The following is a 13,120-nucleotide window of genomic DNA, read 5'->3' on the forward strand; positions in this document are numbered from 1 at the left end:
CATAGACTTGCATGCAGCCCTCTCTATTATTTAAGTTTCACACTCCTTCCTTGAGCATTATTTTGTGACCGGCCACGGGCCAGTTCGAGAATGTCTGTTTGGCATTGTGTTGAGAGTTGCATTCGCTTTTGGTGTGGGACCTTTGTGTACCTGCATTTTCAGTAGGTAATATTGCTTGGTGTGCCAAGCCCTAGCGGTGTGTTTTTGTGTGTGTGCGTATGTATTCGCGCACTTGTGCACACATTCTTCCTGCTGCTGATGCAGGGGTAGTCTTTGCCTTTCTCCCTCCAAGGTTGATAACAGTCATGGGTACCAGTGATTTGTGTGATGATCCAAGAAGTGATTTGTGTTTTGTGCGATGCAACTACTTACAGTAATTTATTACGCTGCACTGAATTTTTTCCTTTGGTCTTAATAAGATTCAATATTTTTATTGTGCATTGTGAGTTGAAAATGAATGTCCATGTTGTAATGAATCTGTAAAGCGTTATGTGCAAATTTGTTTACAGGTCAGACTGTCTGTGCTGTGCCCATATAAACTCACTGTTTAAAAAAGGTTTGCTTAATGCCTTTTCCCAGATGAAGCGCAATGTGGAGAATTTGATTTGGCTGTAGGTTCATGCACTTTTATAAACGTCCCGAACTCTGTCAGTTATTATCTGAAGGTAATGGAAATTAAATGTCTTCCCAGAGTTTATACTGCTGCAAGTTGCATTAGAACAGGTTTACTATGTTGTGTAGTTTATTTGTATGTTTCCTCACCTTCATTGCTTGATTTTGCTTGCAAGACAGTGTGACCATCACCTAAGGTGCGGCTTGTGCAGATTGTGTGACCACTTGACTAATTACCACCCAGTTTCCCCCCAAAAAGTAGTTTAGGCCCAGAGTTAGGCTTTGGGAGGGGGAAGCGTCAGGCAGACCTTTTACTGACCAGGTATAAGCCTCCGACATATTAGAACCACCCGCAATACTCAAGAGCAGACTAGTCTCAATAGTGAGTTATTTTAGAAGCTGCACTGGTGTTGCACATCGTTCAGTACCATTAGAGCGCATTTCCAAATTGGGGTGCTTTTGTGCGAACCTGAGAGTGCCACACTGAGTTACAGATTTGATGCATACAAATTTATGTTGGAACCATCATATGTTATTAATTATTGAAAGCAAATGTTATAAGCCAGTATTGTAGTTTTGTACAAACTTCATGGTAAATTTTTAAATTAGTTACAGTGAGTTTGTTGTTTTTGATTCTAGCTCAAAGCGGACAGAAGCAGTCAGTGAGTCAGTGCTGGCTAACTAGTGAGGACAAGGCAGACAACAGGCAGAGAATGCAGCTGCAATGGCAGACATCAGGTTGTGGTTGGCCGGAAAAACTGGAGCTAAAACTCCAATGAATAATGCAGGAGAGAGTTCAGCAGTTGGAAAAAGGAGATTAGAAGAAATCCACCAAAAGCAAAGGGAGTATGATAAAAAAAAAAGACAGAGAGTTGTACAACAGAAATGGCTTGAAGATTTCAAGTGGGCAGTGATTGAAGAACAGGAAAGTAATGGAGCTGCTGCTGACCTAGTTGAGCCCAGTTTTAAAAAATCTCAAGTTTTGTATTGTGGAGTTTGCAGGAAATTTCCTCATCTTGCAGATACTAAGTCTTCCCTATATGTTGGTGTGACAGAAAAATTCAAAAGGGAGACATTGGAATGGCACCACAAGAGCAAATTGCATGAAAAATGCATATTACATGAAGCTGCAATTCAATAGCCACAGGAGACCTGCATAGCCAAATCGATCACAAAAATGCATGAAAAAAATATCCGGCACTTAAACATTTTATTTAATACAGCCTATTATATCGCAAAACAAGGTGAGGCTTTTATTAAGTTTCCAAAACTCTGCTCACTGCAGAAAAAGAACAATCCTGAGTGGAATTTCGAAAATTATATGACTGATCATGCATGCCGTAACTTTGTAATAGCAATTTCCGAGACCCTAAAAATGTCAATTCGATCCCAAATAGAAAATGCTAGGTTCATCAGTGTTCTGTCAGATGGGTCAACTGACAAAGGAATTCAGGAACAGGAACTTATTTATGTACGATTTGTTTGTGAAGGCACCCTTGTTACCCATCTGTGTGACATTGTCAGCATGAAAAACTCCACTGCGTCCGGAGTGAAAAATGCTATTATGGTTGGCCTGGAAAGCATGGGCATATCTCTGGATATTCTGAGCCAGAAATGCATTGGTCTGAATACAGATGGAGCTGCTGTGAACCTCGGTACTAAATCTGGTGCTGTGAAGCAGCTACTGGACGAAGTCTCCAAGCATCAAGGATGGGACAATTGCAATCACATTGCAGTTGTGCACTGTGTAGCTCACAACCTAGAGCTTGCTGTGTGTGATGTTAAAAAAAAGAGTTCATACATATCCAAATTTGAAGAGGTGCTCAAAGGATGTTTCAAACTATATTATTATTCACCTAAGCGGAGAAGGGAACTTAAAAAGATAGCTGATAATCTGGAAGAGCAGTTACAACATTTTGGTGGCTTACAGCAAATCAGATGGGTAGCAAGTCAGCACAGGGCAGTAACAGCGCTTAAGACAAACTGGGAAGCTACAGTACTTCATCTTGAGCACCTTGCTACTGGTACTGATGAATATTCAAACAAAGCCAAAGGATTGCTTCATGACATGAAGTCGGAGAAGTTTCTTTATTTCTTGCACTTCATGATAGACTTCACAGAGCTGCTTCAGCAAGTGTCTAAGGCATTTCAACAAGAAGATACTCTTATTTCTGAAGTTGCAAGAAGAATCGAGGTGCTTCAACAGAAGCTAATACTGCTGAAAACAAAGCCAGGAAAAGCACTAACACAATTTCAATTGCTTTTTAAAGATGGAAATTTTGCAGGGGTCCCGTTACTAACACAGGCAAAGCCTGCTAGAAAAGGCAGCTCTAATGAAACTAGTGTCAAGGAAGACACTATTGAGTTAATAGAGAATGCTCTTTCACTTATGAGTGGCCAGACTCTGTTGAAAAGATTAGAGTTTTTGGGGATCAAGAATTTGAGGACCTTGTACAGTACTACAAAAAGGTACTTACTGATGAAGAAATTGAGTCTGCCCCTGGAGAGTGGCTAGATTTTAAACTGTACGTCTTTCATCGGAGGTTGTTGCAGCCTGTATCCCTCTTCACTCAGCTATTGAAAAAACGCCCAGAAGAAGTTAAACATGTCCTTCCAATTTTAGAAATCATGCTTTCCATCAGTCCAACAACAGCAATATGTGAACGGGGGTTTAGCAGCATGAACCGAATAAAAAATGAGCTCCGTACGTCCCTTAAAAGTGACACCATGTCTGCTTTAATGCAAATCCAAGTAGATGGGCCAGAGTTAGACACTTTTGATCCAAACCCAGCCGTTTTGTATTGGCTTTCAGCAAATCCAGGAACAAGACATATTATGGGCCACAAACATCCTTGTCAAAACAACACTAGTGTTGTTACTGACTCAGAAGATAGCGACTCAGTTTAATGCTACTCTGTTCAAATCAGCACTATTTTCCTTAACAACTTGTGCATTTTTGTGTTTTACCATTCACTGTGGTGTCTGAATACTTCTGACAATTTGCAATGGTGGCAGCTGTTTGTCTCCTTTCGAGACACTGACTCTCATTCACAGACCTGTGTTGAATCCATCATCGTTCTTTAGTTCACTGTTCGCCACCCCAGTTCAGGACTGGCTATGCAAATCAGTCTTGACCAATTTATTAAATAAAACTTCTGACAATTTGCCATGGAGCTGTTTGTCTCCTTTCGAGACACTGACTCCCAGTCACAGACCTGGGTTGAATACATCATCGTTCTTTAGCTCACTGTTCCCCACCCCAGTTCAGGACTGGCTATGGAAATTAGTCTTGATGACCCATGTGCCTCATTGGAACAGTCCAGCCCGAACTGCCAAGCCATGGACTCCTGACCCGGCCCGTGGCACTTTTTTTCATACAAATTAAACACTGCCACAGCTACAGCAATGTAAATGAAACTTTGAGGACTTGGCAGCATAAACGAATTACAAAATGAGCTACATTCATCTGCTGACGGAGCGCTAATGCTGTATTTTGAAAGAACAAGCACTGACTCTGGCCATAAAGTTATTTCAAAGGGAAGGACAGAAGGCAGCGATCTGAAGAACGCAAACCTTAGCCTCAGTCTGAGCATCAGCTTCCTCACTACAAGTAAGTGCCAGCCTGATATGTATACATGTTAAAGTTAAGGTATTTTTTTTGCCATGTATGTTCGCAGAAACCTTCCCCACAGCACTTTGATACACACATAGGGAGGTAAATGGATGAAATTTGCCGTTTATTTGGGTGGCCACAGTGTTCTTTATTTGGCAGACAGCATTTCGCACCACAACGCGTTTCAACATCCGTCTTTCTCAAGTGGTGCCAAAATCTTGTTGCTCTGGTCGACACGCCCTAAATATAATTGCTGGCATTCTGGGAATTGTAGTGTCCTTATGTATAGTACACAAAATCCACGAATCACTTGCACAGTGCTTTTAAATGTTTAATTTTCCCATATGCCTCATTATACTCGTGGCAGTCTTAAAACAGTTCTCCTTATTTCATTGCCGGTTCCCAGGCCCTTACTCCCATTATTTTCACGGGCCGCTTCGGTGTGGGAATTCAAGGACAGCTCTCACCTTAATCTTCATCATGAGGCTGTCCTTCAGGTGTGGATTTGCGCTAGGCGTCGATGAAGTCAGGAACTCGTATCCAGCTTCTTCTTGTGTGTAGTACACAGGCAGGAAATAAATGTCTCCTCGCCATATTTTTGTTGCAGATATCCTCATCCACCGGGCGCTGCCACTTTAATTCTACGTTCAAAGCAATGGTGGTCAAAAAGCGGCGCGCTCTTGCAGCGAATGCAGCTGGGGGTTAAAGACCACAAACCCCAAGTAAATGTTTTACAAAAGGAGACGAAGCTGCATTTCTGGGATCTTAGCCACAGTGTTCTTTATTTGCCAGAGCAACAAGATTTTGGCACCACTTGAGAAAGACGGATGTTGAAACGCGTTGTGGTGCGAAATGCTGTCTGCCAAATAAAGAACACTGTGGCTAAGATCCCAGAAATGCAGCTTCGTCTCCTTTTGTAAAACATTTACTTGGGGTTTGTGGTCTTTAACCCCCAGCTGCATTCGCTGCAAGAGCGCGCCGCTTTTTGACCACCATTGCTTTGAATATATATATATATATATATATATATATATATATATATATATATATATATATATATATAATGTAATTACCACTCCGGTGCTTCAGCCCACCAAAAGGAGAGAAACGGACTCTTCAATGCCCTCAAACACTGCTGGCATACAGTGACTTTATTTATTTAGTCCATAAAAACGCAATGCATGCGGACAAGATGACGGGTTTCGGCCAACGTGTGGCCTTGCTCACACACATATGTGTGTGTGTGTGTGTGTGTGTGTGTGTGTGTGTGTGTTATTGCTCCGGGATCCCCGCAGGTGGGCGGGACTATTTAGTGCTTATGACTTTGATGAGTATACCCCTGGAAGAGAATTAGGATTACAGGTAAGTAACTTATCCTTCGTGACCTTTCTCCAACTGGGATGGGAAGAGATCTGCTGCCTGGTGATTGTGTGCTGGGCTTCTGTGATGGTGAAGTGTACAATGGTGTGGTCAGTCCAGGTGAGTTCTGTGGTGTGGCTGAATTTGATTCTGTCGCTGGAGGTAAAGATGGGGTCGAGTGTGTGTCTAGCTTTGTTTGTAGGTTTGGTGACCAGTTGGATGAGGCCAATGTTGTTCAGGTTCTCCAGGAGGATGATGGAGTTATCACTATATGGGATCATCTGTGTAGAAGTTGAGGTCGTTGAGTAGGAGGTAGTGTTGCGAGTCGATTGCTAGGGGGGCCATGAGGTTAGGGATGGCATTGCAGAATGTTGCTTTGGGTCCCAGTGGTCTGTAGTCGAGGGTGCCTCGTATTGTGGTCTTTTCATCAGTTTGTAGTAGGTTCCCTGAGAGGTGTGGTGTCGTCAGTGGTGATGGTGCATCTGATGGTTTCCTTGAAGATGATGGTGATGCCTCTGCCTTATTTGTTGACGAAGTCATGGTGTATTATTTTTGTAGCCTCTGAGAGTGGTGGCGGTGATGTCAGGGTTCGAGGATGGGTTAAGCCATTTTTGGTGATGAAGGCGACATCCGTGGAGGGGGTGGTGATAGTGTTCCATATTTTCATGGCATGTTTGAAGAGTGAGCGAGATACAGTGGAGCATTCGCAGGGTAGTCTTGTGGGTCGGAATGGTGCAGGATCTTTCGTAGGTTGTGTTGCAGGAGAAGTGGCAGTGTCGGCAAGCGTGTGGTCCTTTGGTGGATCTTGGGGGGGAGAAAATACAGTTGTTTTGACAATTGGGTACCTGGAGTTTCTTAGACATATATCTTCAGGTGGCGGCAGGGGTCCTGCCGCTGGATGGTGCACAACCTGCAGTGCATTGGTGGCACGCCCGATGTGTGGTTGTGCTTCAAAGTCCATTTGTTGTCCTGGTGGTGGTTCTGGTGAAGGCAGGAACGGGGAGCAGCGCCGGGGCAGGGACGGGGAGCAGCGCTGGGATGGGGACTGGGAGCAGCGCCGGGGCAGGGAATGGGAGCAGCCCCTGGGCATGGACTGGGAGCAACGCCGGGGCAGGGACTGAGAGCAGCGCCGGGGCACCGACTGAGAGCAGCGCCGGGACAAGGACTGGGAGCAGCGTTAGGGCAGGGACTGGGAGCAGCACCGGGGCAGAGACTAGGAGCAGGGATGGGGAGCAGCGCATGGACAGGGATTGGGAGCAGCGCAGTGACAGGAGGCAGCGCAGGGACAGGAGGCAGTACACGGAGAGCAGGCAGTGCAGGGACAGTGGGAGGAGGGAGAGGGTCTTGAGGCGATGGTAGGAGAATAGGCACCTCCTACAATAGAGTTTTCTGCAGTGGCAGCTGATGATATTTGAAAGTGGTGGGGCGAAAATGTTCGAGATGACAGTCATGTGGCGAGCAAGCATAGTGAACGAGCCTGACCATGATATGGGGGGCCAGGGGGGTCTCCCCCGAGAACTTTTTGAAAAAATAGTGCACAAACTGCATTTTCAAGCAAATTTGAGAAACCGAGAAGGTTGATAAAGCAACTGTGAAAGTGTAGTTATGACATCAATAAAGAGATTTCATATGATAATGACATAGGTAGCTGCTTCTTCAGTATAACCACAGAACTTCATAACAGACTTTGAGATAATGCAGATGTGACATCAGACATGACCTCACTGATAATATATACCACATACCAACCCCACATGTGACATCAGACAGGACCTCACTGACAATATCATATACCACACACCAACCCCACTTGTACATCAGACATGACCTCACTGATAATATCATATCATATACCACATCAAAATCATTCATGGAACAACAAACGGCTGGCTATTTATAAATGTTTTTTCTGACATTGAAAATACTACATTTTTTCTATATGTTTCATCCATGATGGCATGTGTATATTAACAGTGCAGGCAGCCTAACCAATAATATGTCTTATGATATATATTACTAGTGAGTGCAGCTGTAACAACACTTGTTCTCTATTTCGTTTTCACAAGGGGTCCTGGTTGGTGAAGGTAGTACTCAATCCATACATTGGAAATTAAAGCAGTAATGACATCTTTGATGTCAGTGTTGATGTGATCTGCAATCTGTCCACTGCTGTCATAGATTATTTCAGATGTTTTGTGGACATGAACAGAGCATGGGTCGTGACTGGTGGCTATGCAGCTAACCAAAGCCAGCAAACATTAGTGGTTTATAAGATTTAACAGCATATCAATGTCCATTCCAATTACAACAAGATACCCTATGCACACAACAAACAAGTAGAAAAGGTGTGTCACAACTGGAATACGGCGACCCGCAGGAAAGAAGCCCGCACTGCCTGCTACTACAAATCACTCGCAAATAAGGAGTTATTCGCTCCCCTTTTGTATTCTACACGTATCCTGCGGGCTTGCCGCTTTTGGAAGGCGCACACTGCGTCAGCACAACAATGAGCCACAACGGGCTCATCTCAGATGTAATCCTTTGAGTGACTGAAACTCTCTAGGACATCTAGGATCTTACATCAAAGATTTATTTTTTATCCGCCAACACCCTACTGGAACTCCACCTCTAGAGTCTCGAGCCCTGCCGGGTCGGGATTATCACCGGCGGAGCGACTACCCATTCGTGTCTTATTTCCCATACAGCCCTGAGGAGTCACGAAAATACTATTCCTGTGCTACGAAACAAGTGTCGGCTGGCTTGCTTGAGGAATTAAAAGAGACTGAACTGTTGACACACCAAACAAGAAATCCTTGTATATTTTCTGCTAGCTTTGTCTTGTAACTGACATGTATCTACATTGACACACCTTTTCTACTTGTTTGTTGTGTGGATAGGGTATCTTGTTCAAATTTTACAGTGCGTTGGTTGTTTCCATCACACAATTGGGGGATTAGAGGGCTTATCCCCTCACCCAGTTGCACCACACTAAATTTTTCCATGCTACTAACGATTTGTGTCCACTATTAGCAGAGTGCCCGCTATTACCCTGAATAGAAAAACCCGTTCGCTAGCACATTGTCCATTTCAATTAGTATTTATAAAATTATGTATATATTTTTATAATATGGGTTAGTTAGATATCTCAGTAGATAAGTGCACCTTAAGTGCACCTTAAGGGGAAAACAAGATATATTTTTTTCGCAAAAAAGGAGTTTGTGGAGAGCATGTAATGTAGATTTTTTTCATTAATTTGGTTGAGCTCTCCTGTGTATAGCAGAAATTATTAGTAGTTCCCCGTCTAGGTGTATTCTAGGTGTATTCTATCATGGTAACGGAAAGAGATGTATCTGAAGAGGGACATGGCGGGACTCACTCACTGCTTGATCACTCACCATCACTGAGGACCTGGTCCCTAAGCCTCTTTTTGGTGGGGTCACAGAGGGGCGGGGGTGAGGGGGAAGCAGAAGAGGGAGGGTTAGGTGGGGGGAGGTGTTGGTGTGTGGGGCAAGGAAAAACAGTAAAAGAATATTGTGTGCAAATCAAAATCGAGATTGTGTCAATTTGTGTTATCTTTCTATTGTAGTAATGGGTGCGATTATTTCCAGATTTGAAGATGGGTAGATTTATAATATGTTCATGGAATATTTGTGGGCTTAGTGACAAAAGGAAAAGGGGTATAATGGCTCATATATTGAGAACTCTGAAAATTGATATTTTGTGTATTCAAGAAACCCACATCCCCTGGAAAAATAGAAATTGGTTTAAAGATTTGGGGTTCGAACTAGTAGGCTGCACTCGGCAGGGGACTACTACAAGAAGAGTTGCTATTTTAAAAAGGTATGGTGTAGGGTCAAGTAAACAGGTTAAAGAGGATTCGCTAGGGCGATGGGTAATTATTGAAATACGGTTAGAGGCTACACTCCAGACTTTATGCTCCATTTATGCCCCCAATTCCGATGATCCGGATATGTTGAATCAATTGAGTATTGAACTAGCACTGTGGCCGTCACCTTTACTGTTATGTGGGGATTTTAACCTACATCTGGACGGGAAAGACGACATTTCAAGCAATTACATGTATGGGGGTAGGAAGAAAAATGTGTTTAAGGCCACCATAGGGATCATCGATGAATTCGGGTTGATAGATGTAGGATTTTTAATGGGAGGAGGTGCTCCTGGGAGTACTTTCTATTCTGCCCCGCACCAGAAACACTTTCATCTGAGTTATTGTTTTGTTACGGCTGGATTTATCAACACTGCCAAAAAACTCAGATTTGAAATCATCCCTAAAATAACCTCTGACCACAACCCCATTATACTTGATTTAGATATGAATCTTAAACAACCCCCAACGCCCTGGCCTTTTGAACAGAAGTTACTTTTTGACCCTCTTTATATTCAGTATATGGGGAAGTGGATACCCGAGTTTTTTTTTATTTAATCAAGGCTCAGCGTCAATTGAGATTGTGTGGGATGCTTTTAAATCAGGGGTTCGGGGAGAAACGTTAAGCTATTCAATAAACAAACAGCGCAAAATTAGGAAGGTAGCTGAGATGGAAATGGCCAAATTCAAAGATATTGAAATTCAGCTGATGGTGGCTTGCAATAGAGGGGCTGGTATTGAGTTAATTTTAAAAAATGTAGTCATACTGAAAGCCAGGATCTACCAGACTTTTCCTCGAAACTGGCTCAACAAATTGCCACTTTTAGATCAGAGATGTATGAGGTGGGGAAAACTCGGGTAAGCTTTTAGCAAGAAGATTAAGGCAGAAGGTGGTATCCGCAAATATCGATAAAATCATGGATAACTCAGGGCAGCTACAGGACAATCCATCGGATATATTGGGGGTTTTACGTGAATTTTATTCCGAGTTATATATGGAAGAGAATACCAGAGATATTAAGGAAGGGTACCAGATTTTATGGATTCCTTACCTAACATTACTCTATCAGCAGAAGAGTCTGAACAATTGGACACCCCTATTACTTGGGAAAAAATAGAATCAGCCTTAATCTCATTAGCTTCTGGTAAGGCTGTGGGCCCTGATGCTATACCTCTTGAGTTTTTCCGGACGTTTAGAAATCTTCTTAAAGAAGAAATGACTATACTTTTTATGGAGGCCCAAAGAGGTAATGCTCCACCTTCTTGGCAAAGTTCAGTAATTACTGTCTTCCTTAAAAAATATAAATCCCCTTTACTCCCTTCATCATTCCGCCCCATCTCTCATTGATCAATGCGGATAGCAGAGTCTACTCCAAGATCCTAGTCTCACGCATTTCTAGAATTATTACACCTCTTGTTTCAAAATTCCAACATGGGTTTTTTCCTGCACGTGACACAGCTGATCATATCCGTTGTGTGATTACATTCTTGGATTGGGCTCAGCCAACAGGCTCTTCTATCAGTCTCACCCTGTTGGATGCTGAGAAACCATTTGACAGGGTTGCCCGGGCATATATGTGGGATATCTTAACTAAAAAGGGATTTGGTCCTGGCATCTTAACAGCTTTAAAAACTATGCACTGCTCCCTGTCTGCTTCTATTCGCCTTAATGGTCAAATATTTACTCCATTTTAATTAATCGTGGTATGCGACAAGGGTGCCCGTGCTCACCCTTACTTTTCTCTATATATATTGATCCTTTTGTAAACTGTTTAAATTCTGCTGAGAATATAAAACCAATTCATTTAGCTCATATAGACTATCGAGCACTAGCTTATGCAGACGATATTGTAGTAGTCACAACCGATGTCGAAACTGCTCTCCCAGCTATTAATGATTTAGCAGCACAGTTCGGGTCCTTTTCAGGATATAAATTGAATTTATCCAAAACGCAGATTTTGCATGTTGGGGGTTCCCCGCCCATTAATATATCAACAGTACCGGAAGTTACATATTTGGGAATTAATATCGCCCTCCCAGTTGCTAATATTCCAGAGCTAAATATAAATCCTGTAGTGGCAAAAGTCAATGTGACACTAGAAAGATTAGACCATCTTCATTTGTCGTTATATGGCAGAGCTAACGTATTGAAGATGCTGATCTTACCTAAATTTTTATATATGTTTCGTACAATACCAGTCGAATTCCCTTTTGCTTGTTTTAAAAAATTAGAGAGGGTTACTTCCAGATTTTTGTGGGGCTACAAACGGCAACGTAAAGCCTATAAAAAGATGATTCTTCCTGAAGAGTATGGTGGGTGGAACATTCCGTATTTCCTATTTTATTATATTGCCGCATCTTTACAACCCATTAGCCCACTCATAATTGGCGACAAAGCCCGAATTCCTTTGTGTAATACCCCCTCAATCTATGAGTTAGCTCTGGGAGAAGAGATGAAAGGATGTCTTGTAAGGATAATCGAACCTGGTTATTTTAAAAAGACTAAATTTAAGATTTTAAAAGCTGCTTTTGCAGTGTGGAAAGTAGGCGACACTTGGGTATACCAAAATTAAATGTATATACGCCTTTTGCTGCATCTGATTTATTACCCTATATTTTTCGGGATCAAGTTGCTATTAGGTGGGGGGGGGCAAAGGAATTTATTGTCTAGGTGATTTGTTTAAGGATAGTCAATTAGTTTCATTCAATGATTTACAAGCTAACTTTGTTTTATCAAAAAATGACTTTTTTAAATACTTACAAATGCACATTTTTTTGCAGAATGCTCGGCCAGTAATAGAACATCAAATGAATAAAATACCCCTAATTGAATTTATGGCAAAAAGACACCTATTGGGCAATTTTACTCTAGTCTGATTCATGAATTCCCAGATGACTTGGAAAATTGTCAATTAAAGTGGGTAAACATGTTCGGGATACCTGAAATCAATATCCTTGAATCTATTATCTTAGCCAACCGAGTGTTAATAACGGGGATGATGAAGTCACAACATTTTATGTCTATACATGATCTATACTTTACCCCTAGGAAGGTATCTAAATGGAGTATGACAATAGGGTCGAAATGCAATAGGTGTGGTCAATTTGCCGCTGATGCGGATTAATATGTTTTTTCAGTGCCCTATACTTTCTGAGTTCTTTTTGCATATTGAAAATTTTTTGGCTGTCATTCTAGGACGCACAATTACCTTAACTGCTGAGATGGTATTGGTGGGTTGTAGCTCGGGAATGGCTGATCAACCAAGATCAAAAGTTATGACTTGTTTTCTTTTTATTTGTATGGCTGTGGCTCGAGCTTCTATTACAAAAGACTGGATTAATCCCGAGCCCCCTTCTTTTTTCAGTTGCCGTGAAAGACTATTGACAATATACAATTTTGAAATGGCTATTTATAAAACTAAAGGGGCAAAGAGGAGGACTATTTGGAGTAAAGATATGGGCACCCATCACGGATTGGATTTAGGATAATGTAAAGTGTACAGGATGTATCCTCTTTTTTCTTTTTTTCCTTTACCACTGGACTCCTGTTGATGAATGTAATTAATTATGTTGCACTACTGTGAAATAATTGATTTGCATTTGCTGTTTTTTTCCTTTCATGAAATAAAAAAAGCCTTATAAATATATAT

General features: G+C 42.0%; 1 pseudogene; it reads left to right on the forward strand.

Annotated features, from left to right (window-relative positions):
• The first annotated feature begins 1,336 nt into the window (after positions 1-1,336).
• On the forward strand, positions 1,337-2,427 carry LOC147710844 (zinc finger protein 862-like; annotated as a pseudogene).
• Positions 2,428-13,120: the final 10,693 nt, after the last annotated feature.

This window comes from Lissotriton vulgaris, chromosome 5, assembly GCF_964263255.1.
Source record: "Lissotriton vulgaris chromosome 5, aLisVul1.2, whole genome shotgun sequence".
Lineage (NCBI taxonomy): Eukaryota > Metazoa > Chordata > Amphibia > Caudata > Salamandridae > Lissotriton > Lissotriton vulgaris.